The sequence below is a fragment of the Coregonus lavaretus genome (genome assembly GCF_964263955.1).
Source record: "Coregonus lavaretus genome assembly, chromosome: 1".
NCBI classification, from domain to species: domain Eukaryota; kingdom Metazoa; phylum Chordata; class Actinopteri; order Salmoniformes; family Salmonidae; genus Coregonus; species Coregonus lavaretus.
Genome location: NC_139988.1, coordinates 47,732,735 through 47,756,368, shown reverse-complemented (window position 1 = coordinate 47,756,368; position 23,634 = coordinate 47,732,735). Strand labels below are relative to the sequence as shown.

The 23,634-nt window shown below is 44.4% G+C and overlaps 1 pseudogene across 1 annotated transcript in view; it reads left to right on the top strand.

Moving 5' to 3' along the window:
- Positions 1–23,634, top strand: part of LOC311133326 (tetratricopeptide repeat protein 27-like) — a 169,084-nt pseudogene that overhangs the window by 68,250 nt on the left and 77,200 nt on the right. Inside the window, exon 9 of the transcript XR_014615196.1 lies at positions 22,256–22,369. The product of XR_014615196.1 is annotated as a tetratricopeptide repeat protein 27-like (transcript). The remainder of the gene's footprint in view (positions 1–22,255; positions 22,370–23,634) is intronic.

The following is a 23,634-nucleotide window of genomic DNA, read 5'->3' as shown; positions in this document are numbered from 1 at the left end:
ATCTGTGGAAGGGTACCAAAAAATGTCTGCAGCATTGAAGGTCCCCAAGAACACAGTGGCCTCCATCATTCTTAAATGGAAGAAGTTTGGAACCATCAAGACTCTTCCTAGAGCTGGCCGCCTGGCCAAACTGAGCAATCGGAGGAGAAGGGCCTTGGTCAGGGAGGTGACCAAGAACCTGATGGTCACTGACAGAGCTCCAGAGTTCCTCTGTGGAGATGGGAGAACCTTCCAGAAGGACAATCATCTCTGCAGCACTCCACCAAATCAGGCCTTTATGGTAGAGTGGCCAGACTGAAGCCACTCCTCAGTAAAAGGCACATGACAGCCCACTTGGAGTTTGCCAAAAGGCACCTAAAGACTCTCAGACCATGAGAAACAAGATTATCTGGTCTGATGAAACCAAGATTGAACTCTTTGGCCTGAATGCCAAGCGTCACGTCTGGAGGAAACCTGGCACCATCCCTACAGTGAAGCATGGTGGTGGCAGCATCTTGCTGTGGGGATGTTTTTCAGCGGCAGGGACTCGGGAGACTAGTCAGGATCGAGGGAAAGATGAACGGAGCAAAGTACAGAGAGATCCTTGATGAAAACCTGCTCCAGAGCGCTCAGGACCTCAGACTGTGGTGAACGTTCACCTTCCAACAGGACAACGACCCTAAGCTCACAGCCAATACAACGCAGGAGTGGCTTCGGGACAAGTCTCTGAATGTCTTTGAGTGGCCCAGCCAGAGCCCGGACTTGAACCCAATCGAGCATCTCTGGAGAGACCTGAAAATAGCTGTGCAGTGACGCTCCCCATCCAACCTGACAGAGTTAGAGGATCTGCAGAGAAGAATGGGAGAAACTCCCCAAATACAGGTGTGCCAAGCTTGTAGCGTCATAACCATGAAGCTTCCAGGCTATAATCGCTGCCAAAGATGCTTCAACAAAGTACTGAGTAAAGGGTGTAAATGTATACTTTTTTATTTTTAATAAATTTGCATACATTTCAAATAACCTGCATTTGCTTTGTCATTATGGGGTATTTTTAGATTGATGAGGGGAAAAAACAATGTTTTCCATTTTAGAATAAGGCTGTAATGTAACAAAGTGGAAAAAGTGAAGGGGTCTGAATACTTTCCGAATGCACTGTATATGTATACCTCATAATGAATTACATTCTCAAATGTATATGTATACCTTTGCCTATCGATCTATATTTCTCTCTCCCTTTCCCTCTGTCTGTTTACATGCATCTAACTGTCCAGTGTAAGTGAGACCGATATTAGTCAACACTATATTAAGGGATAATTTGCTTGGTTATTGTTTGTGCTTGTCCTCGGTTTCGTTTCCCCCTCTTTCCTGAAGTATTCCCTCTCCGTTTGCCACAGCAACAGAATGCATTTGCATTCATTAGGAGTCCCCCATTGCCTATTATCTGGGGAAAAGCACCGCTAACTCAGGCCCTGATTGAATTGTGATATCTCTATATCCCTGGGATGGGGTGTCGGGGCCCCAGCCTCTGCAGTTCGGCACTGAGCCTCTGTTCTAAGGAGAATGTCTTAAACATACAGGGGTCGATGCCATCTTTCTCAGCTTTACGTCTTGGAAGTGAATTACTGGAGTGGCTGCCAGCCGATACCTTATACAGACTAGGAGGATGCAGCATCCCACCCACCGTCTGAACCCATAACCTCCCTCTCCCACCAGTCCACTCTGCAGCCCCAGGCTCTGGTGGATGCATGGATACTAAGCACTGCAGAGAACAGGGCTGGGTGCGGTTTCTCACAGCTGTGGTTTTCCATCGTTGTAGCTCTGAAACATTTGCCAAAACTGCAAAACATCCAAAGTCAAGTAAATATATTTTTTTCAACACCCATAAGCTTGTTTCGGAGACGTTCCCCCACTTCGGAGATGTCATGTTCAGTAATCAGATAGCCTAGTTGGCCGGCCGAGCGAGTAGCCTTTGGAAGAGCTCTGTGAGGGTAGGGTCCATTCAGGGAAAAGACTGTGCTGGGCTGAAGAAACGTGACAGACAGGAAATAAAAATAAAAATAAAAAATTAATATTCTCTTGAGACTGACCCTGGGGCTGGCGTCGCCTGGGGCCAAAATCTCCTTTTGCCGTTTAAAGCTCAGTCTCTCTGGAAAAATAATCACTAACTTTCTGAGTTCTGTGAATTTATCATATGCTTTCTGTGACTATGCGCTGGCATATCTCAGCGTCTGTACCCTGGGCAACTCTTCTCACCAGGTAGGGAGGTGTGTCAGATGATTGGATGGGTCCCAAAGCTCTGGTGATACCATCAGTAGCATGTTAACATTGGCCTGGCAAATATTGAAGAGCCTTCTCACTTTTCTTTCCATTTTCTTTCCATGTATAAACCAGGTGATAAGTAGTCACTATCTCCTGCTCCCTATCTAGACCTTTTCAAGGGCATTTGACATTTCTATCCAAATGTTCTTCAACTTTGCCATCAAAAAAAGTATATGCTTGATCATAAATGAACAGCAAGAGCAAAGTGTTATATCTCAAGTCCTGGGGATGAAATATCAAAGTGTTGGATGAAAACACTTATATCTACCATCAATCAATCCGGGAAAGGTGATCCACAAGTGCCCAATGAATAGACCACCATCACAAGACGGCCATTCTGGAAGAAATCAATGGCTTTTTGTCACTCAAGACTGACAGATCACTGCCATTTTACTGTGGCTCATATTTAAATGCATGGAATGTACATCCTATTTTATGAGGGGGAGGGAGTCCAAGAATAACCTGGCCACTGGTGCATGACGGGAGGTGAGATTCATAATTCACCAGGGACACTGCTTTTTTCTCTTCTTTTAGATGAACTTTTAGAGCAGCTGGAGGAAACTGTAAACGATAGCACAGCTGAGCTAGCACTTCTGCTGAAATTAAACCCCAGATAACTTTTTCACAGCCCTGGTTAAGTGCTGTAAATACCATTTTTAAAATTGTAATTTTGTAGAGTTAAAATGTCTGCTGGTAAATGGAACTGCTCATAATTCCTAATGCTATATGATGAGGAAGTATTCTTAAACTACGTGTGTAGCTGGTTGAGCCGGTATGCATTATCGCAGAAGTTTTCCATTGTTGACTAAGCTCTGTAGGGTCTGTCTGTCATGAACACTGCTCTGTGAACTCATCCATATGATTACAATGTCTATCATTCATTTGAATTTAAAGGTAAGTGCTTATGAACTGCCTGTGTTGAAGTTGAATCACAGCTATTTTAAACATAAGCTGCAAGCGAGCAATAAACTGCACTATCCTATTAAGAAAACAAGAGTAGCACCGTCAGTTGCCTTGAGTTATCGGTACTTGAGAAATTATTTGCTAACAAAGTTCAGTGTAAAATAGTTTTTGCCAGTATGTCTGTAGTTACACCCTTGGAGGTCCCCACGCCATCATTTGATACCTCCCATTGCGATATTACCCAAAAGGTAATGATCCAACAGACCTCCGCCTGAGCACCACTCCCACCACTATGGTGTCTGCTCTGCTCCAAACTTGATCTCATCAACTCCAGCTCCCCTCCTATCTGAGGATAGTAATCTGTTAGTGTGTCCTGGTCTGCTACACTAAGCTGGTGACGTGTTCGATGTTCTGGTCTATAGCCCGGCTGGCGTCGTCAACTGATCCCAACATTGGCTCAGTGCACCTGGACAGCTTTCATGTTTTTCCTCTCTTGTCAGCTCTTCTTGTCTCTTTCTGGCGTTGAGGGCTTGAACTGCCACCCATTGGTGTGTTGTCAAGCTGAGCTGCTTGTGTCAGCGATTTATTTCCTATTATTTTTAGTTTTGGGACTGCCTCTGTGGACCCATGTTTTATTTTCCCACCATTGGAACAATGATGGCTGGCCACGTCATGTGGTCTTGAATTGGGTTGTTTCCCTGTTCCGAATCTCTTTACGCCCCTACTAGGGCTGATCTCACTAACAAAGGCAAGCCAAGGGCAGTGTGTTCCCAACAGGCTCAGTTTGGTGATGCTTACATGAAATATAAAACAGATGGATGTAAAAATAGACATTGTTTCATAGAATACAATGAACATATAGGGCAAAAGTAATTATAGTTTTAGGTCTACATAAACACACACTGCGTATAGGCTATACTGCCGCCATGGGTGTAGATCAGTGGCTGGTGATTCCGGTTCTGGAGACGAGTCAACAAAGGACTCAAATATCAATTTCAGCCCCTGAGGTCCTGTTGTAACACGGTGACTGATATATCCTTTTCATATGATATCATCGGAGCAAAAATGGGTTTGGACCAAAATCTATCAAGCGTTGATGATCCCTGCACTATCCTCTGAGAAATAGCAATTTTCTCCTAAATAAGCTGCTGTCATTGTCATTGCTGTGCAAGTAATTTGTTTCTGCTGAAGGAAATATTTGGTCTGTTTCTCGCTCCACCGCTCCCACCCTCAGCCTGACGCGAGTCGATTGCGGAGGGTTGAGCAAAGGAAGGGGGGGAGAGAAAGAGAGAGAGAGGTGGGAGCACTAATTAATAGGTGAGAAAGTGAGTTAGGCGGTAGCATCCTCCATCTCAGGCTGAAGACATCTGTATTTGCCATACAGCCCTACAGTGACTACTTTTGAGATGTTGTAAAGCGTGGAGAAGTAATTACTTGTGCTAAAAGCCTAAAGCCGCATTTGTGAACCTCAATAGGCCACAGCCATTGATTTGTATATTTGGTAAATGAAATGTCAAGGCAATGGAGATAATTAACTTTTAATTGCAATTGGATTCTTCACGTTTTTTCAAAGTTTAATGACAGCCAAAGGCAGCATTTCAGAATGCCATTTCATTTCAAATAGTGAACAGGTTTTTTTGGAACTGTCGGAGTTCAGTTGTAAATGGATGTTCCACTCAGTAAGTGCTAAGTGATTGCGCACTCCTTTTCCCTGTCACACATAATGCCTATGGGACTTGAAAGACCATGTCTGTTCTTGCTTTAGTTGTCTTTGTAATCTTGAGGATGACATAGGGTAAGTGGGTGCGGAAGCAGGTGGTAGGGGTTTATAGTATATTTACTCTAACTGCAGGACCACAGTTCTGGTCAGTGATGAACGTGGTTGATAATGGGTGTCTGGGGATCAGTGGGGGTGTGGACGTAACGTCATCCTTGTTTGTAGGGTTAGGGGTCGACTTCCTTGAAGTGTTGAGGGACCGGAGATGAGTTGATGGAAAACACCTGAATGAGTATTTTTCCTCCCATTGGATCGTCCCTTCCTGACTGTGAGGGATTGATGGGCCACCCCACTGTCCAGATTATGTGAGTGTATCTGTTTTTGTACGCTTGAGCATTTACAAACCAAATGCTTGTTCAATTTGAGGGAACAATACAAGCTTGTTAGAAACTATACAAGCTGTTAGGAAATTATGCTCTAGAAAAGAAACTAACACTTGTCCTCTAAACATTAGAGACATACAGTGGCTTGCGAAAGTATTCACCCCCCTTGGCATTTTTCCTATTTTGCCTTACAACCTGGAATTAAAATTGATTTTTTGGGGGTTTGTATAATTTGATTTACACAACATGCCTACCACTTTGAAGATGCAAAATATTTGTTTATTGTGAAACAAACAAGAAATAAGACAAAAAAACAGAACTTGAGCGTGCATAACTATTCACCCCCCCCCCCCCCCAAGGTCAATACTTTGTAGAGCCACCTTTTGCAGCAATTACAGCTGCAAGTCTCTTGGGGTATGCCTCTATAAGCTTGGCACATCTAGCCACTGGGATTTTTGCCCATTCTTCAAGGCAAAACTGCTCCAGCTCCTTCAAGTTGGTGTACAGCAATTTTTTTATTTATTTTTTATTTAACCTTTATTTAACCAGGTAAGCCAGTTGAGAACAAGTTCTCATTTACAACTGCGACCTGGCCAAGATAAAGCAAAGCAGTGCGATAAAAACAACAACACAGAGTTACATAAGGGGTAAAACAAAACATAATGTCAAAAATACAACAGAAAATATATATACAGTGTGTGCAAATGTAGCAAGTTATGGAGGTAAGGCAATAAATAGGCTATAGTGCAAAATAATTACAATTAGTATTAACACCGGAATGATAGATGTGCAAGAGATGATGTGCAAATAGAGATACTGGGGTACAAATGAGCAAAATAAATAACAATATAGGGATGAGGTAGTTAGGCGGGCTAATTTCAGATGGGCTGTGTACAGGTGCAGTGATTGGTAAGGTGCTCTGACAACTGATGCTTAAAGTTAGTGAGGGAGATAAGTGTCTCCAGCTTCAGAGATTTTTGCAATTTGTTCCAGTCATTGGCAGCAGAGAACTGGAAGGAATGGCGGCCAAAGGAGGTGTTGGCTTTGGGGATGACCAGTGAGATATACCTGCTGGAGCGGATACTACGGGTGGGTGTTGCTATGGTGACCAATGAGTTAAGATAAGGCGGGGATTTGCCTAGCAGTGATTTATAATAATAAATAAATTGGTCATTTAGCAGACGCTCTTATCCAGAGCGACTTACAGGAGCAATTAGGGTTAAGTGCCTTGCTCAAGGGCACATCGACAGGTTTTTCACCTAGTCGACTCGGGGATTAGAACCAGCGACCTTTCGGTTACTGGCACAACGCTCTTAACCACTAAGCTACCTTGGGTTTGGCGACAAATGTAGTGAGGACCAGCCAACAAGAGCGTACAGGTCACAGTGGTGGGTAGTATATGGGGCTTTGGAGACAAAACGGATGGCACTGTGATAGACTACATCCAATTTGCTGAGTAGAGTGTTGGAGGCTATTTTGTAAATGCCGAAGTCAAGGATCGGTAGGATAGTCAGTTTTACGAGGGCATGTTTGGCAGCATGAGTGAAGGAGGCTTTGTTGCGAAATAGGAAACCGATTCTAGATTTAACTTTGGATTGGAGATTCTTAATGTGAGTCTGGAAGGAGAGTTTACAGTCTAACCAGACACCTAGGTATTTGTAGTTGTCCACATACTCTAGGTCAGACCCGTCGAGAGTAGTGATTCTAGTCGGATGGGCGGGTGCCAGCAGCGTTCGATTGAAGAGCATGCATTTAGTTTTACTAGTGTTTAAGAGCAGTTGGAGGTTACTGAAGGAGTGTTGTATGGCATTGAAGCTCGTTTGGAGTTTTGTTAACACAGTGTCCAATGAAGGGCCAGATGTATACAAAATGGTGTCGTCTGCGTAGAGGTGGATCTGAGAGTCACCAGCAGCAAGAGCGACATCATTGATATACACAGAGAAAAGAGTCTGCCCAAGAATTGAACCCTGTGGCACCCCCATAGAGACTGCCATAGGTCCAGACAACAGGCCCTCCGATTTGACACATTGAACTCTATCTGAGAAGTAGTTGGTGAACCAGGCGAGGCAGTCATTTGAGAAACCAAGGCTATTTAGTCTGCCAATAAGAATGCGGTGGTTGATCGAGTCGAAACCTTGGCCAGGTCGATGAAGACGGCTGCACAGTACTGTCTATTATCGATCGCGGTTATAATATCGTTTAGGACCTTGAGCGTGGCTGAAGTGCACCCATGACCAGCTCGGAAACCGGATTGCATAGCGGAGAAGGTACGGTGGGATTCGAAATGGTCGGTGATCTGTTTGTTAACTTGGCTTTCAAAAACTTTCGAAAGGCAGGGCAGGATGGATATACAGTGGGGGAAAAAAGTATTTAGTCAGCCACCAATTGTGCAAGTTCTCCCACTTAAAATGATGAGAGAGGCCTGTAATTTTCATCATAGGTACATGTCAACTATGACAGACAAATTGAGAAAAAAAATCCAGAAAATCACATTGTAGGATTTTTAATGAATTTATTTGCAAATTATGGTGGAAAATAAGTATTTGGTCACCTACAAACAAGCAAGATTTCTGGCTCTCACAGACCTGTAACTTCTTATTTAAGAGGCTCCTCTGTCCTCCACTCGTTACCTGTATTAATGGCACCTGTTTGAACTTGTTATCAGTATAAAAGACACCTGTCCACAACCTCAAACAGTCACACTCCAAACTCCACTATGGCCAAGACCAAAGAGCTGTCAAAGGACACCAGAAACAAAATTGTAGACCTGCATCGGGCTGGGAAGACTGAATCTGCAATAGGTAAGCAGCTTGGTTTGAATAAATCAACTGTGGGAGCAATTATTAGGAAATGGAAGACATACAAGACCACTGATAATCTCCCTCGATCTGGGGCTCCACGCAAGATCTCACCCCGTGGGGTCAAAATGATCACAATAACGTTGAGCAAAAATCCCAGAACCACACGGGGGGACCTAGTGAATGACCTGCAGAGAGCTGGGACCAAAGTAACAAAGCATACCATCAGTAACACACTACGCCGCCAGGGACTCAAATCCTGCAGTGCTAGACATGTCCCCCTGCTTAAGCCAGTACATGTCCAGGCCCGTCTGAAGTTTGCTAGAGTGCATTTGGATGATCCAGAAGAGGATTGGGAGAATGTCATATGGTCAGATGAAACCAAAATATAACTTTTTGGTAAAAACTCAACTTGTCTTGTTTGGAGGACAAAGAATGCTGAGTTGCATCCAAAGAACACCATACCTACTGTGAAGCATGGGGGTGGAATCATCATGCTTTGGGGCTGTTTTTCTGCAAAGGGACCAGGACGACTGATCCGTGTAAAGGAAAGAATGAATGGGGCCATGTATCGTGAGATTTTGAGTGAAAACCTCCTTCCATCAGCAAGGGCATTGAAGATGAAACGTGGCTGGGTCTTTCAGCATGACAATGATCCCAAACACACCGCCCGGGCAACGAAGGAGTGGCTTTGTAAGAAGCATTTCAAGGTCCTGGAGTGGCCTAGCCAGTCTCTGGAATAGAAAGTCTTTGGAGGGAGTTGAAAGTCCGTGTTGCCCAGCGACAGCCCCAAAACATCACTGCTCTAGAGGAGATCTGCATGGAGGAATGGGCCAAAATACCAGCAACAGTGTGTGAAAACCTTGTGAAGACTTACAGAAAACGTTTGACCTGTGTCATTGCCAACAAAGGGCATGGGCAAGTTGCAGCGGAGGGTGCAGAGCTGGTGGCGGGGGTAGTGGTAGCCAGGTGGAAAGCATGGTCAGCCGTAGCAAAATGCTTGTTGAAATTCTCGATTATTGTAGATTTATCGGTGGTGATAGTGTTTCCTAGCCTCAGTGCAGTGGGCAGCTGGGAGGAAGTGCTCTTATTCTCCATGGACTTTACAGTGTACCAAAACGTTTTGGAGTTAGTGCTACAGGATGCAAATTTCTGTTTGAAAAAGTTAGCCTTTGCTTTCCTAACTGCTTGTGTATATTGGTTCCTTACTTCCCTGAAAAGTTGCATATCGCGGGGGCTATTTGATGCTAATGCAGTACGCCACAGGATGTTTTTGTGCTGGTCAAGGGCAGTCAAGTCTGAGGAGAACCAGGGGCTATATCTGTTCTTAGTTCTGTATTTTTTGAATGGGGCATGTTTATTTAAGATTGAGAGGAAATTACTTTTAAAGAACAACCAGGCATCCTCTACTGACGGAATATGATCTATCTCCATCCAGGATACCTGGGCCAGGTCAATTAGGAATGCCTGCTCGCTGAAGTGTTTTAGGGAGCGTTTGACAGTGATGAGGGGTGGTCGTTTGACCGCGGACCCGTTACGGACGCAGGCAATAAGGCAGTGATCGCTGAGATCCTGGTTGAAGACAGCGGAGGTGTATTTAGAGGGTAAGTTAGTCAGGATGATATCTATGAGGGTACCCATGTTAATGGATTTAGGGTTGTACCTGGTAGGTTCCTTGATAATTTGTGTGAGATTGAGGGCATCTAGTTTGGATTGTAGGATGGCCGGGGTGTTAAGCATATCCCAATTTAGGTCACCAAGCAGTACGAACTCTGAGGATAAATGGGGGGCAATCAATTCACATATGGTGTCCAGGGCACAGCTGGGGGCTGAGGGGGGTCTGTAGCAAGCGGCAACAGCGAGATACTTATTTCTGGAAAGGTGGATTTTTAGAAGTAGAAGCTCAAACTGTTTGGGCACAGACCTGGATAGTATTTTGATAGATAATTTATGATAGAGCTCTGCAGGCTATCTCTACAGTAGATTGCAACTCCACCCCCTTTGGCAGTTCTATCTAGACGGAAAATGTTATAGTTGGGGATGGAAATTTCAGAATGTTTGGTGGCCTTCCTAAGCCAGGATTCAGACACTGCTAGAACATCAGGGTTGGCGGAGTTTGCTAACGCAGTGAATAACTCAAACTTAGGAAGGAGGCTTCTGATATTTACGTGCAGAAAACCAAGGCTTTTACGGTTACAGAAGTCAACAAATGATAGTTCCTGGGGAGTAGGAGTGATACTGGGGGCTGCAGGGCCTGGGTTAGCCTCTACATCACCAGAGGAACAGAGGAGTAGAATAAGGATATGACTAAAGGCTTTAAGAACTGGTCTTCTAGTGCGTTGGGTACAGAGAATAAAGGGGGCAGATTTCCGGGCATTGTAGAAAAGATTCAGGGCATTATGTACAGAAAAAGATATGGAAGGATATGAGTACAGTTGAGGTAAACCTAAGCGTTGGGTAACAATGAAAGAGATAGCATCACTGGAGGCACCGATTGAGCCGGTCTCGGCGTGTATGGGGGGTGGAACAAAGGAACTATTTTGTTTGAGTTTGAGAGGGACTTGGGGTTCTACAGTGAAATTGTATAATAAGAACTAACCCAAACAGCAATAGGCATTCTTTAAGTCATACCACAGATTCTAAATTGGATTGAGGTCTGGGCTTTGACTAGGCCATTCCAAGACATTTAAATGTTTCCCCTTAAACCACTTGAATGTTGCTTTAGCAGTATGCTTAGGGTCATTGTCCTGCTGGAAGGTGAAAGACTGAAACAGGTTTCCCTCAAGAATTTCCCTGTATTTTGCGCCATCTATCATTCCTTCAATTCTGACCAGTTTCCCAGCCCCTGCCAATGAAAAAAGATCCCCACAGCCTAATGCTGCCACCACCATGCTTCACTGTGGGGATGGTGTTCTCGGGGTGATGAGAGGTGTTGAGTTTGCACCAGACATAGCATTTTCCTTGATTTCCAAAAAGCTCAATTGACCAATCTGACCAGAGTACCTTCTTCCATATGTTTGGGGAGTCTCCCACATGCCTTTTGGCGAACACCAAACATGTTTGCTTATTTTGTTCTTTAAGCAATGGCTTTTTTCTGGCCACTCTTCCGTAAAGCCCAGCTCTGTGGAGTGTACGGCTTAAAGTGGTCCTATGGACAGATACTCCAATCTCCGCTGTGGAGCTTTGCAGCTCCTTCAGGGTTATCTTTGGTCTCTTTGTTGCCTCTCTGATTAATTCCCTCCTTGCCTGGTCCGTGAGTTTTGGTGGGCGGCCCTCTCTTGGCAGGTTTGTTGTGGTGCCATATTCTTTCAGTTTTTTAATAATAGATTTAATGGTGCTCCGTGGGATGTTCAAAGTTTCTGATCTTTTTTTATAACCCAACCCTGATCTGTACTTCTCCACAACTTTGTCCCTGACCTGTTTGGAGAGCTCCTTGGTCTTCATGGTGGCACTTGCTTGGTGGTGCCCCTTGCTTAGTGGTGTTGCAGACTCTGGGGCCTTTCAGAACAGGTGTATATATACTGAGATCATGTGACACTTAGATTGCACACAGGTGGACTTTGTTTAACTAATTATCTGATGGTAATTGGTTGCACCAGATCTTATTTAGGGGCTTTATAGCAAAGGGGGTGAATACATATGCACCCACATTTACATTACATATATATATTTTTATACTGGCCCCCCGTGGGAATCGAACCCACAACCCTGGCGTTGCAAACGCCATGCTCTATCAACTGAGCTACATCCCTGCCGGCCATTCCCTCCCCTACCCTGGACAACGCTGGGCCAATTGTGCGCCGCCCATGAGTCTCCCGGTCGCGGCCGGCTGCGACAGAGCCTGGATTCGAACCAGGATCTCTAGTGGCACAGTTAGCACTGCGATGCGGCGCCTTAGACCACTGCGCCACTCAGGAGACCGTTATTTATTTTTTAGAAGTTTTTGAAACAAGTTATTTTGGACAATTCTGTGTATGTCCATTACATGAAATCTAAATAAAAATCCATTTAAATTACAGGTTGTAATGCAACAAAATAGGAAAAACGCCAAAGGGGATGAATACTTTTGCAAGGCACTGTATGAACAACAAAACCAAAAGAGTTGGTACACCCCATAACTGCCCTTTCCTCTGTGTTGTAGACAGTTTTAATATTTGTTTTCATGTTGTTTACATGGAGTTAAACCAGGACAACTGCTATACTTAGATTTTAAATACTGTTCCACTCTCCTCTTGAAATGGCCCATCTTTTGGACAATGTGGCTGCCTAGAAAAAATGTCCCCTTATTTTGGCAATGAAATGAACAGAGCTATGTAGTTTTTTTGATTCATTTATGAAATGGTCTTGAATTTTGTGAAATTCTCTCAAAATCGAATAAAATTTTATTTGTCAAATGCGCCGAATACAACAGGTGTAGAGCTTACCGTGAAATGCTTACTTACAGGCCCTTAACCAACCATGCAGTTTTGAGAAAATAGAGTTAACACAATAAAATAATAGAGTTAACACAATAAAATAACAATAATGATACTATATACATGGGGTACTGGTACCGAGTCAGTGTGCTGGGGACAGGTTAGTCGAGGTAATTTGTACATGTAGGTAGGGGTAAAGTGACTATGCATAGATAATAAACAGCGAGTAGCAGCAGTGTAAAACTGGGTGGCCATTTGATTAATTGTTCAGCAGTCTTATGGCTTGGGGGTAGAAGCTGTTAAGGAGCCTTTTGGACCTAGACTTTGCGCTGAGTCTTTGACAATTTTTTGGGCCTTCTTCAACACTGCCTAGTATATAGGTCCTGGATGGCAGGAAGCTAGGCCCCAGTGATGTAATGGGCTGTACGCACTACCCTCTGTAGCGTCTTACGGTCGGATGCCGAGCAGTTGCCATACCAGGCGGTGATGCAACCGGTCAGGATGCTCTTGATGGTGCAGCTGTAGAACCTTTTGAGGATCTGGGGATCCATGCCAAATCTTTTCAGTCTCCTGAGGGGGAAAAGGCATTGTCGTGCCCTCTTCACGACTTTCTTGGTGTGTTTGGACCATGATAGTTTGTTGGTGATGTGGACACCAAGGAACTTGAAACTCTCGACCCGCTCCACTACAGCCCCATCGATTTATGGGCTCCCGAGTGACGCAGTGGTCTAAGGCACTGCATCTCAGTGCTTTAGGCGTCACTACAGACCCCCTGGTTCGATTCCAAGCTGTATCACAAACGGCCGTGATTGGGAGTCCCATAGGGCGGCGCACAATTGGCCCAGCATCAATAAGAATTTGTTCTTAACTGACTTGCCTAGTTAAATAAAGGTTAAATACAAAATTTAATAAAAATAAATCAATGTGAATGGGGGCGTGTCCGGCCCTCCTTTTCCTGTAGTCCACGATCATCTCCATTGTCTTGCTCACGTTGAGGGAGAGGTTGTTGTCCTGGCACCACACTAACAGGCTGTCTCATCGTTGTCGGTGATCAGGCCTACCACCGTTGTGTCGTCAACAAACTTAATGATGATGTTGGGCCCCCGTGTTGAGGATCAGCATGTATAGATGTGTTGTTGCCTACCATTACCACCTGGTGGGCGGCCTGTCAGGAAGTCCAGGATCCAGTTGCAGAGGGAGGTGTTTAGTCCCAGGATGTTGAACACTGAGCTGTAATCAATGGACAGCATTCTCTCATAGGTGTTCCTCTTGCCAGTATATCCGCGCTTGCTCTGAGTACACATCCTGGTAATCGTCTGGCCCCGCTGCCTTTTGAATGTTGACCTGTTCAAAGGTCTTGCTCACATCGACTACGGAGAGCGTGATCACACAGTTGTCAGGAACAGCTGGTGCTCTCATGCATGCTTCAGTGTTGCTTGCCTCGAAGCGAGCATAAAAGGCATTTAGCCCGTCTGGTATGCTCCCGTCACTGGGCAGCTCGCGGCTGGTTTTCCCTTTGTAGTCCGTAATAGTTTGCAAGCCCTGCCAAATCCGACGAGCATCAGAGATGGTGTAGTAGGATTCAATCTTAGTCCTTTATTGACACTTTGCCTGTTTGATGGTTCGTCTGAGGGCATAGCGGGATTTCTTATAAGCATCCGGATTAGTGTCCCACTCCTTGGGAGCGGCAGCTCTAGCCTTTAGCTCGGTGCGGATGTTGCCTGTAATCCATGGCTTCTGGTTGAGATATGTACGAACGATCACTGTGGGGACGACGTCGTCAATGCACTTATTGATGAAGCCGGTGACTGAGGTGGTATACTCCTCAATGCCATTGGATGAATCCCGGAACATATTCCAGACTGTGCTAGCAAAACAGTCCTGTAGCGTAGCATTCGCGTCATCTGACCCCTTCCGAACTGAGCGAGTTACTGGTGCTTCCTGCTTTAGTTTTTGCTTGTAAGCAGGAATCAGGAGGATAGAATTATGTTCAGACTTTCCAAATGGAGGGCGAGGGAGAGCTTTGTATGTGTCTCTGTGTGTGGAGTAAAGGTGGTCTAGAGTTTTTTTTCCTCTGGTTGCACATGTGACATGCTGGTAGAAATGAGGTAAAACGGATTTAAGTTTGCCTGCATTAAAGTCCCCGGCCACTAGGAGCGCCGCTTCTGGATAAGCATTTTCTTGTTTGCTTATGGCCTTACACAGCTTGTTGAGTGTGGTTTTAGTGCCAGCGTCAGTTTGTGATGGTAAATAGACGGCTTCTAAAAATATAGATGAAAACTCTCTTGGTAGATAGTGTGGTCTACATCTTATCATAAGGTACTCTACCTCAGGCGAGCAATACCTCAAGACTACCTTAATATTAGACATCACGCACCAACTGTTATTGACAAATAGACACACACCCCCACCCCTTGTCTTACCGGACGTAGCTGTTCTGTCCTACCAAAGCACGAAAAACCCATCCAACTGTATATTATCCGTGTCGTCGTTCAGCCACGACTCGGTGAAACATAAGATATTACGGAGCTCATCCAGTTTATTCTCCAGTGATTGCACGTTGGCCAATAGAACGGATGGTAGAGGCGGGTTACCCACTCGCTGACGAATTCTCACAAGGCACCCTGATCTCCGCCCCATGTATTTCCTTATTTTCATCGTGCGAATGATGGGGATTTGGGCCTTGTCTGGGAGCAACATTATATCCTTCGCATCAGACTCATTAAAGAAAAAATCATCGTCCAGTTCTAGGTGAGTAATCGCTGTTCTGATATCGAGAAGCTCTTTACGGTCATAAGAGACGGTAGCATCAACATTATGTACAAAATAAGTTACAAACAATGTGGAAAAAAACACAAAATAGCATAATTGGTTAGGATCCCGTAAAACGGCAGCCATCCCCACCGGCGCCATTCTTCAACAAAAATAAAATAAAATAAAAAGGTCACTCCATCAGCTTGGAGTTGATGTCCATCCAGCCTTTAGTTCAGCTGAAACAATGGACTGACACCAGTCATCTCACTGTTGCCGAGTGTTGCTGGACTCCTCAGAGCCTCTGCTGGCTGTGTGAGCAGGCATCTTCCCAGCCTACATGTGGATCCAGGAATCTGCAGGCTGGTTAGATGGTTGTCACATGGCTGGCCTTCTTCATCGGCACTCTACTTATGTCACCTTCCTGATGGTCCACTGGAACCCTCATATAAGGGTACTGTTAACACCGAGCTCTACAGTCCAAATATCTGTGTTTGTGACCAGTAAACTAATCCTGCAAAGTTTAACAGGGTAAAGTAACCAGAGTGCCAAGACTACCATGCTTTAGTTAAACACAGTTTGTGGTGATCAAATTGTTCGTAATTACTTGTGTCTACAAAAATTAACACATATGGCATTATAGCAATTGTAATATTGCCGATAGCTCAGTTAGTGCACCTCTCTGTATATTGAAGTATAGCTTTCGTACCTGAGGATGAGTGTCACTAGATTGCCAGTCAGATGCTTACCTCTGTCACAAACCACTGATGTCTTTGCGCTGGCTCACGTTCCAGGAATGAGGCGAAGAATGTTCTGCAATTTCAAGGGCCAGCTTAGGCTTCACTCAAGGGGGAAACATCTCGGAAATCTTTTTGGAAAGCCCACGTCGGTCAGAGGAAAAAAAGCAAGAACGGTCACAAAGGTTAATTTATTGCCCTGGAGTTTGGCTGTTCCGCCGTAAATCTCCCCAGTCAGCTCCAGGCTGATGTCTTAACCAGAGCTGGCTTTTCATGTATATTTAGACATTTTATTTAAAAATAGTTTATTAGCAGATAAAGTTGTTGGTGTATGAAGCAAGTATATTTGCACATTTCATTTCTCAAACTCTGGTATCGTTTTCATCAAGAATTTGCATTAGGCTATTCAGTCTCCATATGCAGTAGAAACCTTTAAGATGTAACTCAGTGGTCGACTCAGTTTTTCCTCTGACAACTGGTTGCACTGTCACTTTTGTCAAATCTGAACCCTTTGATACGCTCAGAGCACACCACATGACCCATCCTCTGTGAGTTGATTTTGCATGTCTCCTTGATTTTGATCATCATGTCCAGCACCTCAAATCAAATTATTCCTCCTCCCTCATCGCCAGGGCATAACTTCAGCAGAACAAAGCGCGTTCCCCTCGGTCTGAGCCAGGGCGTTGTGAGGGTCGTGAGAGGCGATTGGTGTGTGAAGGCTGCCTCCGAATTAGAGACTTGGGTTGTCTGGCATCGGCTGCTGACGTACCCTAAACTCCCAGACTGAGACAGATATGTCCTCCAGTCAGCACAGCACTGAGGCCATCTCCACCTCTCTGATTTGTTCTCCATTAAACCTGCCCTAAAAGTGTCCCCCCCTCAACACACCCACTTATACTTTTCTGTAAACTCGTTGAACATAAATCAGAAATGAAAAGCTTTTATTGCTGCTGTCACTTTTAGTTAGTTTTCCGGCACATTCGTGGGACCACCAAATGTTTAGACCGACTAATCAGAGAACTGCGATTTTAGCCTGAAATTGTTGTCACCCGCTTGTGATTGTGGGGTCTGAGCTAAATGAGTCTCAAAGGTCAAGCTTCACAAAAAAGGATGGGAGGCTATTTTTGTAGTCAGGATCAAGACTGCGTGGCTGATTGTATTAGATTATGTCATGCCATCCTCAGTGGCTGAAGGGTATAATCATAGACTTAATAGAGATGATCTGTTATTACACCTCCTCTTTTGTATTTTTCTTCACAGACCCACATCTTTCCAGAACCTTTTTTACAGTTTGCAGAACCTTAAGATTACCTGCCCCCTCTAAAATGATCTGCTTTTATTTACTTACTGTGTGGTCAATTATTATTATTATATATTTTTTTTATACAGAGCAACAACAAAGTAATTTCCAAAATGTCTCATGAAGTCATTGATGTATTGTGGCTTTATTTTATTTGCTGTTTATATAAATTATTATTAAAGATGTCATGTAAGAAATGAGAGAGCAGAGAGAGACTTCTACGCTTTGCGGAATGTGTGGGTTGTCGCACTTGCTGCTGCCTGTGAAATCTGCTGATAAAGACGCAATGGCTATGAGCTAATGTCTGATGATTATTAATTCAGAGTAGCTCTGGCGTATGCTCGCTGATCTGCTCTGTGTTAGGGTGTGCACACCCTGCCCCATCGGCTCTGCTGAAGCTCAAATCAGCGCAAGAAAGTCTCCAATTGAAAAGTACAACTGTCCTCCCATATATCTGACCATTTAGTGTGCTCATCCTCACTTCATATGGCTGACTTGTTGTGAGCATTTTGGACAAAAATTGGCCAAAGGTGCAGTGCACTTTAATTTTTATGTTAATACATTCTTAAAAACAAATGTTTTTATAGTATGCTTTTATTGCTCTCTGTTTGCTATCAGAGCCCATTTGAAATTCCCCTTTTGACTTTAATGACCCAAAAATGAGACCGACCAATATTAAAATGGACCTTCCCAAGTTATTTTCAACCATTTCTCAAACAGTCTGCCTACTTCCCATAGACTGTCTGAATTACTGTCACACCTATAAACCAGGGTCTGTTTTCTCGACCTATCTTTCTGCTGCTGGGAGGCAAATCAGTACCATGCAGCCAGCTGCGGCATTAGAACTCCTTTTGAAAAGGTTTGAATTAAGGTAATAAACAACACAACGCGGGCTGCTGAGCAAGGCCACTCTGTTTAGCGCTTTGAGCTCCTCGACAGTCTCCCCAATGGGCCTGGGGCTCTGGCCTGCTGCTCCACCAGGATTTTCATCTTCTGAGTTTACAGACAGGTGCTATAGTGTATAGTCTATTCTCTACCAATCATCCTGGTCAAAAATGTTATAAGCATTTCAGGCAGCTAACCAGTTTTATGTAAAGTACTGTGCAGTTTCACAGGTGTTTCTGATACCGTTACCAAGATGTCATCTTGGTTGAGAAAAAAATATTTTAGCATGTGTGAGAAGGTTATTGAGGCTTAATAACACTAGTGAAGCAGTGTTGGGGAGGAATAATGGCTGACCTCTCTGTCCCCTCTCCATATTACTGTACTGCTGACTGATGAGTTTAGAATCCTACAAGTATGGAGGTAAGATTGCACAAAGATTGTAAGGGGGGAAAAGGCCTCTTCACAATGGCAACATTCCACCAAGCTAGCAATAAGATCCCAATCTTAGTCGTGTCAATTTAAGTTCCCTCCATTCTGGAGATCTCAGGATCTTAGGTCTTGATATTAGTATGAAATCCTTATCTGAGATGAGTCAATGGAGACTAAGCTCACCTTTTCTGTCTGATCTTGGGTTGAACAAAAGGAAAGAGGAAAAAAGCATACTGTAGTAATCTTCTCTCCTCATAGAAAAGCAGTTGGCTCAGCTAGATACCTTGGTCCCTTTTATCTCAGCTTTTATCAACCAACATATACAGTAGTCAGTGTTGGGGCTTCCTGGGTCACTGAAATTATAGATTTGTTTGATTATTATTTGGCAATGTTATATAATTAGACTTGGGCGTTGTAATATTGCAGCGTATACTGTACCAAAGAATGAAACTCTTTGAAAAGGGGTTGAAAGCTTTCAAAAGTGCTGATCTTATCCAGCTCCTTGCTTGGTTTTGGGGGAAATCTAAAGAAGAAAACGTGTAAAGATATAAGATTTATGATATGGTTATGATCCCATTCCACAATAGTGATTCTGCAATGGTAGAGCTTCCTTTTGAGTTTGCCGGATGTTTCTTTTTGTCAACTGTTCTTTAGAGCCACACACACAGAGAAAGAGAGACCGAGACAACTCTTCAGGTCAGTGTCAAAAGTGTTTTCCTGATGTCAGCAAATCCATGGGAGTTATCATCTGGGGCTGGAAATAGGATTTCCTCTGCGTTATTGATAAGTTAGTCAAATAAAGAATCCAGATCGTTTTTTTCCCGTTATCTATCTACACAGATGTGTCAGCCTGACTTATTACATCACCTAACTCAAAAAAGACAGTCTGCAGTGAAATCATGGCTGGGCCTTGGGGCAAGATAGGGTCTGTTCTGCTAAATGCCGTTCCCTAGTCCGTCATCAGATTCCCACTGAGGGCTTCTGGGAAGGGTTTCGGGAAGAGAGGCTAAATAGTCAAACTGGAAGTGTTGCCATAGTGACATTTGGTATGAGGAGTGTGGAGGGGGGACAATGTGGGAGGAGGGTGATTCCATCTTAAATTGTTATTTCTCTGGCCCCATAAGAGGAAGACGCTTTGATAATCATCTCATAACTTGGCACGGAAGTTGGGAAAGAAATAGAGAGAGGAGAGGCATCCCATGGGAGCTGTGTTCTAACTCCATCCTTCTCCAAGGCATTCTCTGTCCCCCTGTCTGTACACCACCATACTGATGGGGTGATTATTATATTTCATAGCTTCTGTTTTCCTTATGTCATACTACTGTACTGTTCAACCCATGGGCTCTGGTTACATGTGAGAAATCTAGTGCAGGATTTTTCAACCTGTGGTCTGCTGGGGGTACTGCAGGTTGTTTGCGATTCAATTGTATTTTTGAAAACTTTTTTCAAATCTTTTTTTCTTCCAAAAAGAATAACAGTTGGGAGTATTAATGGTATTATTTTACATGATTTTTCACAATGCAAATTGTTTATAATAATAATAGGCCTTTAATTTCTTACATTCACAGCTAAAATGTACAACATTTTACCGCCAATATATATATTTTATGTAAATCAAATCACGACTCCGTGAATGGTGGTCCTCGAGAGCTTTTGACGGTGATTTGGTGGTCCCCGAAATGGAAAAGGTTGGGAACCGCTGGTCAAGTGGAAGGTGGGATATGTTGCCTTCAGTTTCTATCCCAGGCCTCTGCATTAATTTGGCTGATTTCTATCAGGTCTCATGTTCAGACATGGCCCACAGGCCAGACAGGATAGCCAGGGGAGAACACGTGTTGACTCTGCTCAGAGGAAGTGAGCTAGTGAAAGAGGCAAAATATCCATTGCCTTTGCGGCTAAATATGTAAACCAAAGCTCGTCACACGATGTTTCCGTGTAAAACTTTACTGAACTGCTCCTTCCTCGACGGGTTGTTATTAGTTTTAGAGTCAAGCACAGAATTGTTTATGTTCTCTAAATAGTTAGCCTTGAAATTGTGAAGCAAAGACATAGGAATGTATTGGAAAAACGACATACCCTTACCATCTCTTTCATTTCATACCATCTTTTCCCTTCTCTTTTCAACTCTGACTTGTGCTCCTCTTTGCGTCCTCAAACTATTTGTCTTGACTCTCACGAAGGTCAATGCTAGGGAGGGAAAAGGGAGCTCTAAAAATATAGACAACTCCCCAGGAAGCAGAAATCAATGGCAAGGAATTCCTTGATATTTCATTTTTTATTGAATTTGTTTGTTTTTGTCAATTTGTTCCCCATATGATGATTTGTTACCAGTGATAGTATTCAATATTTCACATACACAACCTACTTATAAACCAAACTACATTATAGCGCTCTGATGAGGTGGTGTTCTCAGCTATTTATTTGTCAGTTTGTTAGGATGGCTTTGCTTGAATAAACAGCAAGGTAAGGCAGCCTTGTAGTATAGATGCAGAAACATGTTTGCTAAACTCATTGTGAAGAAATAGGATCAGTGCTTGACTGTTTTGTAGCAGAATAGTGCTATCCTTGGTGTTTTCCTAAATGGCTTTGCTTGTCAATGGAATAGTCTCAACCACTCTCCAATGTGTCCAGTCAGACCCAAACCATACAGGTGTCTCTAAACCAGTCAACAAAGTGACCAGAGGTCTCAGTAGCACCTCCTGCTTCACTCGTCCCCAAGAAGTGGGCCCCTTCCCTGAGGTCCCTGTGCAAACACTACCCTCTGAGGTTCCAGTGGGCTTCAGTGTACAATATGGGACCCACCCAGGCTGTCTGCTAGCTCCCTCCCCATCTCTCCTCCTGCGTGGAGGGGGACATCGGCTGGGCAAACAGCACCGGAACCTGATCTCTAAATTTACACACCGCCTCCCACTGAGTCAGCCGCTGGCCACTGGCGGTCATACATTCCTACTGCATGTCTCCTACACAGTGCAGTATGCAACCAAGTCCATCTGTGATAAGGTCGGACATATATGTGTCATTCAGTAGGCATGAACTTGGTCCTGAGAGACGAGTTCCACTGCCTCTCTGGCAGGGAGGGGTCGTCACTGACTCCACAGTGAGTAATTTGCTTCCTGCGCCTGACAGGAAGTAGGACTCACCTCCTCCGTCCTTGCTCACACAGAACAGACCCACCCCCCCCCCACACACACACACACACACACACACTCTCCCATGTGAAGCTCCAGGACTGTCTACACTCCGCCATCAGTGTGGGCCTGTTTGGAGTTAGAGGGCCTAATCAAGTTGTATAAGCTGTTCTATACTGGCTTTCCAGTATCTTGATTCTCATGGGAACTCCTGATTTTGTCATAAGAGCTTCCTAACTTACTGGTTCTTATGTTTTCATCGGATCTATACAGTAGATTGAGTTTCCATGAAGAAGGTTGAAGATGTCAAACTCATAGCTACATATTTCTGTACCCTCTCTACTGTATTATGCAAACTTTTTCGTGTATGCCTGTGTGTGTGCCATCACTATCTGAGAGACCTTACTATCCCTTTTATCTGAGATTGATGTCCCTAAAAGTCCATGATGAAATGAAAGTGAGTGTCTTGAATCTCCATGTCCTTACCGGCCTTTCTACCCTCTCGCTGCAGTACATACTATCTCAGCCCAAATTCTGGGCAGTGGAGGTGACGGCGCTGTGTCTATGGACCAACCTCGAGAGGGGCAGCTCTCGATGGGTGGAGAGGGCCATGATGCAGACACAGGTAAGAGAGATGAGGGGTCACACAAACAAGGGGTTGGATTCAACGAGATACTCTATGACACACTGATGGCGAACAACACTATTGGTAGCCCTCAATCTCAAGTCTGATACTGTACATAAATGCACAGAATCAGCCTATATTATTTATAAGGCCAGTAATGCTGATCTGTCAAGTGAAGGCACTTGGCATCATACCATTTCCAGGGCTTACGTGCACAATTATATAAATTCCATACCTGGATTTACATTTTCTGTATGTCACATATGTCACATCATTAGCACAACAGTCTGCAAGCAGAACATGTGCTGCATGCCTTCTGAAATCCACACAGCCAGACTCTTCAAATCAGTATTCCCACTGAGCTGTCTCTGAAAGCACAGGGGACTTGTGAATAACCCGGTTCCTGTACCCGGCAGGATATTTGTCATGGTGTCTGTCTGTGAAGCCAGCCCACCCTCCTCTCTTCTCCCTCGCCGTCAGAGGAGAGAGGAAGCCACAGTTTAAGCCCCTGTATGAGGTGATTTAGTGTGGGACTGGCAACCTAGGAATCTACATGGGAAACTGAGGGAGAGCTTCCTTCTGTTGTGATGGGCAGTTTTGGGGGATGTTTAGACTTACTACAGTACCATTCTCAAGAATGCAAGTACTTTACCAATGTTTCCACACCCCTTTTTGCAGACAATCTCTCTCACAGACATACTTATACTTGCCCATGCACAGATGTATGATCTGGGAATAATTTATACTCTTCTCAGGGCTGCTTCAAACTGATGGGGATGACATCATGTTGTGTGTGCCTGTTGCTCTATCCAGTCCCAGCTTCAGTGTTCCAGGTGTACAAGTGAGCTGTCAGTCGTAGACAGACGAGGTCAGAGTCATAAAGCAGGAGGTTGGGGCCTGGTATATGACGGTCCGACGTCTGGTATAGAACAGGAGACTCTTAAAGCAGCCAGACACTAGTGCTGCCCCATGGTTTTGTGACATAAAGGAAAGAGAAAATGAAAGTCTGGTTTCAATCTCCCTAGCTTCCCCTCCTAAAATGTTTGCACACGGAGCTCTGCACTCTTATCCCAAACCTGATTTGACAGACAGGACCTGGAGGGGGCGAAACAGCTGACAGGCGGGGGGGGGGTTCAGTCATCTAGGGGGGTGGGGGAGTCGCCTGTCCATCACCGTGCAAGGAAGACGTCAATCACTCACCGATCCCACCACTGACACCAAGCCCATCTCCACCCAGCCCTAATCCCCTGTGAGACAGACACGCT